Raw genomic sequence first — 5,512 nt, 5'->3', positions numbered from 1 at the left:
TAAAATACAAAACACGGAATAAATCAGGCTGCCAAAACGAAAAAAAACCCACGGGTCCTTATTTCTGGATTATTTCCATATAGCCACACATGTGTGGCAGTTTCACAGCAAAAGCAAAAAAAAAGAAAAATATTAAAACAAAATCCTAAAACTACCTACCCTATTACTACCTACCCCTTATCCTATTCTACCCCAATCTCTCCCCTGTAAACCACCGCCACCCCCCCTTTCCTTTATTCCTTTTACACAAACAAACTCCTCCCCTTATTTTCTCCGTCTCTGCTCTCCTTTATATTAATATATACTTTGAATTTTCAAAAAAATTCATATCTTACAAACCGTACATCCAAATTTTAATTACTATATATGTAAACGATCAGCGCTTCGATACCTACGCATAAGTATATATTTTGCAAGATTTTGAGGAGATAAATTGCGGGACATATTTTCGTTATATTTTCGTTTTAATTTATTTTCGGGACATTAAAAAGGAGTATGATGGTGTTGATTACTCCACATGGCATCTCAACATGTATATGTTTATGGCTATTAATTTCGGATTTTTCTGGAGATATTTTCCGGACATCAGATATTCTCCTCGGGGTGACCAGAATTTGTTTTGGGTAAGGGTTCCGAGATTCTGTTTTTATATTTTGGGTATATTATAGCATGTTAGTGTTTATATATTTATTTCGTAATTTTAGAATTGGTTTTAGAAGTCATTTTTACCGTGTTATTCATTTCTGAAGTGTTTATACGCGTAAATATAAATTATTGTGTTGATTGTTGTTGGTTGTGTCGATATGATATCGACTGGCAGTCCGAGAAATAAAGCAGGTGCTGTCCGATTTCCAAGAAAATATTATTTTTAGTTCTAAAGATTATTATTTTTATTATTATTTGAAAATAAATCCAAATTATTTAGATTAATGAATTTTAATTGATTATTTAGTTAGAGTTAATTATTTCTTATGATTTAAAAATTCCGAAATATAGTTTCGAGCTTTAAAATATTATTAAAGCTCGATAAATATTATTAAATAATTTATTCTTATTTTATTCGTATTAAATAAACTGTTCATCCGTTTATTACGAAACGTGTGCGCATGCATAGTTACCCAACATTACAAACACATCAATTAAGGCTCTTAAATAAACATTTTAATATATCAAAATGTTTACCTCCCAAAATATAATGAGAGACAAAAACCAAACTTATTATATTAGCATGTGAACAAAACAAATACCAAATTTATGAACATAACATAATTTGGTTGACTATTTTTCCTAACCACGTACGTATATACAGACATTGCCCTATATAATTATAATATTATATAAAGCCTAAAGACGGCAATCACACACATGACTATAATAATTTAAATAGATAGCCTTAATTAAAAAAATAAGCCTACCAAATAGTATACTAATGTGCTAACTATTCTAATTAGCACCTAAAAATATATCTTGACAACAATGTTTGCCAATGACAAAAAATTTACAAATTTTATTAGGCTTATTAACACACCCAACACATATAAACATTGCCACAAAATCAAGTCAATCTAACATTGAGATATGAAGGCCCTTTATTTTTTTTCTCATGAGATGCTGATCTACATGAAAAAAAAAACTTTGACTAGTAACAAAACAAATCTAGTCAGGCACATAGCAATTAAAAAGCAAGCATATACTAATATTTAAATTTGTTATCTAATCTTATTTCCTTTTGGAAAAAAACGTACATAAACATGGAAAAGCCAGCACACAACATAAACTATCAACCAATCCATAAGATCAACAAAATAAAATATATGTCAAACAAAAAAAATAGCACCCCGAAACTCAAACTCCAGCATACATATACATATCTCTATTATAATTCATAATCTAGCACATACTCATACAAGCATGCATAGCGAGAATGAAACCTTTCACCACAAATTATGATTCTCGACAAATCAAAATCATGGTAAACTAGAACTCTTCCATTTAAATCTCGAACCAAACATGTAGGCAAAAGACACAACAAATATCATACTCCCGAAAAATCAAAATAAATTAATTTATCCATTAAACTAATTTATAAAATTAACTTACCTGTTTTAAGATTGTATGGAGTATTCGCTATGAGTATATCAGAAATATAGATTACAAGAACGAAATTACTGAAAATGTTCGAGTTACGTAAAAACTACGCTCTCCTTAAAATATATAAGCCCCTTCCTGGTGGTGCTTGAAGGTGTTGTGGCTTTTGTCTCCCAGGATACAACGAACAAAGGCGACCTTAAGCACAAAAAGATCCACCTTCTACGAACTGAACGAATACGACTTTCTATCTCACAAAAATAGAACCTAGAGCTCTAAGAGTAATGTAATAGAGATATAAAAATGATTGAGAGATCTTTTGTTTTTTTCCAAAACCAAGAAGCTCAAGTTCCCCCTTCCTTAGAATAAGATTATGTAACTTATAAATAAAATCAAATTGTAACTTATGAAACAAAGTATATTTTTATTCAAAATAGTCCAACAATAACTTCATACGGTTTAATGGTTGTATTCTTAAAAATTACAACTCTTATTGTATATTAATCGATAGTACTATCACTCACAAACATTAATTACCCATGAGGTTAACTACTTGAGAGTATTCTTGGATTTTGGTTCAATTTGTGGAGGGTTTGAAGTGTGGGTATGCTTGGAAATTTTCATTTTTTGTGTACCGACTTCATTTATAAATATTTAATTTTTGATTGTTGGATTGTATTTGTAATATAGTAGTGGGTAGTGTATATGCTGTTTAGTGGCTTTATTCATGGTTTTAAAAATTACAACAGTGGCTATCACCTAAGTGGTTGGAAATTATTTTTTGCTATTATAGGAATTTACCATGGTAAAAATGAGATCTTTGTCCCAAACAACCAAGCAAAATGTTACCAATTAGGTTTTATTAAATTTTGGTAAATTTTAGTATTATTTTTTGGTTTATGGATTGAATTTTTTATTTTTTGGTCAAGGGTTGCTACTACTCACAAAGTTGCTAGGGGAGCAACATCTCGGGGGAGATACCACACCATTAAGGACGACACTTTTAGCATCTTTATGTAATTTTTATTTCTATATCTTTCTCGTTGTTTATTATTCTCTTTATAGGTTTTAATGTGTTTTTTCTTGTTTAATTATAGGATGAAGGACTATATGAGACATTATTTTGCTACACATCCAAGTCCACAAAATATCTTTATTTTTTTCAATACAACTATTTAATAGCCTTTGTTCTCTAAATTATTGTTGATTTGTTTTCTTAACAAAGATGTCGGTAGAGGCAGTTCGTGGTGCAAATTTGGAATGGTCTAACATGAGTAATATTGTAAGTATTTTTGCATTCAATTGATTAAATGATTAAAAGATTAAAGTGTAGTTTTATAGTATGTTAAAACATTTTCCTCAAATATCATTTCATGCTTTCCAGGATAAAGAGGAATGGATTCAATATGCAAAGGAGAAACAGTCTGAATGAGCTACCTTATTCAATATTCATTGGGAATGCATTCCTACCTATCCTCATTTCATAGGCTAAGGATAGATTATTTGTTTAGATACTCAAAAACTTGTTTGCTATTTGAATGTTTATTTGCTGACTTACTTAAACTTGTACAATGCTATTTGACATGTGACTGGTACACTTTTACTAGTAAAAAACATCTTCATTAAATTTCTTAAATTCAAAAGCGAACATCATATCCAGCATATGTCCAACCACGCCTGTATTGTAGTCACGAAGAAGCCAATCACGCCGCATACCCAAGTTAATAAAGAAACTAAAATGTAAAAGATGGTGAGAAAAGCATGCCTGCAAATGATTCATGAAATAAAATGGTGATGGGTATTGAAGTCTTCCATGATACCAACATTAATCTTAGAAGGAGCAGACTTGGTCCTAAATCCACGGGGTATAATGCTCGTAGGTACACCTTCATGGATTTGTGGAAACAAGGCAGATGCCATTCCGAAATCTCTAATAAAATTGGTGATTCACAAACAATTGTGTAATTAATAAGTAAGTGAATGAATATGGTAAAAGAAAGATAAACACACCTGTTCTGCAAAACACAAAATCACCAAATCAGTTTGCGATACAAAGCCAAAAGACAAGCTTGAAATTCAGACCAAAATAATAGTATAAAATCAAACAATGACAGACAATAATAAAATAATGAAATGGGTGTCGTATTTGACGATGACAAAGGGCAACTCAAATTAGAAATTGAATCAAGTAAAAAAAATCCTACTACTAGAAAAGAATGGATAAAAAACATGAAAGCTAAAAGAATAACGAAAAAGAAGAAACATAAAAATGAAGAAATATCATACTAAACAAATTAAATTTCTTCGTCTTCACAACTTAAAATATATTATGATTTTGATTAAAAGGAAATGAATGTGATTTTACAAATACCCTTATTTAAGTTTGAATTATGATGGAGTAATAATGGAGTAAAATGAGAATAGCCAGGACGACAATCGATTAATGTAAGACGCTGGTCCTGGTATTGTATATACATTTTTATGAAAAATACTAGAATAATCATACATATTTTTATACTTTAAAAGTCTAAACATGATGTTAAAATTTATAACATGATTTGGGAACAATGTAACTCACTGTTTAACGAGAGGAAAGAATGTCTATCCCAGAATTTCATATATAGATGTTGAAAACTAATTCAAAAAGAACGTAAGAAAATAACAACGAAAAATTAGACTAATTAGCATTTTGCATTCCAAAACTTTGGTTGAATCTCACTTTGGTACTATTACTTTTAACCTTAACAGTTTGCATCTTAAACTTAAAAAACGGTGATATTTTGCATCCCTTTGGTAGTTTTATTGTTAACTCAGACGTTAACGTTAATTTTCAAAATGGCATTTTTTGTAACATTTTTATATTTCAGTTTGCATCATAGAATTTTCCTCGAATCTTACTTTGCATCCTAGAGTTTTGTAATTCAGTTTCAAAAAATAATGGTAATTTCAAATTATCAAAAAAAAAATTGAGTTATATTATTTTTTATGTTCACATTAGGATTTTAAAACTGGGCCATTAGTTAATTTGGTCTACTTTATATTATTGGTGAGACTGCTTAGCTGTATGAATAGTTATGTGATAACTCAACACGAGAACAACACTAGAACATGACAGGTTTATAATACTACGTCTACACAAGAAATCAGAAGAAATGAAGACAAGGCAAATACAAAGAATCAAAAGATTAGAAGAAAGCTTGAAGACTGTTTACAGGTCACTGAAAGAAACTCATTAATATGTTCATGCATCAGTGAAGAATAAAGATTAAAGACTTTCAGGGTTTCAGAAATGTTGAAGATTCAGTGTATAAGTGCTACAAGAAGATTTCAGTAATTGACATTGATTGAAGATAGGCGGTGTTCGAAGCATAGGAATCTGAAGAATTGAAGACATGGTATAGACAGAGGTTAAAGAAGATATCTG

General features: G+C 30.0%; 1 long non-coding RNA gene across 2 annotated transcripts; it reads left to right on the top strand.

Annotated features, from left to right (window-relative positions):
* The first annotated feature begins 210 nt into the window (after nucleotides 1–210).
* On the top strand, nucleotides 211–3,654 carry LOC141724329 (uncharacterized). 2 transcript variants are annotated; one of them, XR_012576594.1, is made up of 4 exons: nucleotides 211–623; nucleotides 3,018–3,104; nucleotides 3,186–3,370; nucleotides 3,473–3,654. It is a non-coding gene; the product is annotated as an uncharacterized LOC141724329 (long non-coding RNA). The 2 variants fall into 2 exon arrangements; XR_012576595.1 differs by lacking the exon at nucleotides 211–623 and having other exon boundaries at nucleotides 3,008–3,104.
* Nucleotides 3,655–5,512: the final 1,858 nt, after the last annotated feature.

Source organism: Apium graveolens, chromosome 1, assembly GCF_009905375.1.
Source record: "Apium graveolens cultivar Ventura chromosome 1, ASM990537v1, whole genome shotgun sequence".
NCBI lineage: Eukaryota > Viridiplantae > Streptophyta > Magnoliopsida > Apiales > Apiaceae > Apium > Apium graveolens.
Note: the sequence above shows the minus strand (reverse complement) of the source record. Positions and strands in the feature narration are given on the sequence as shown.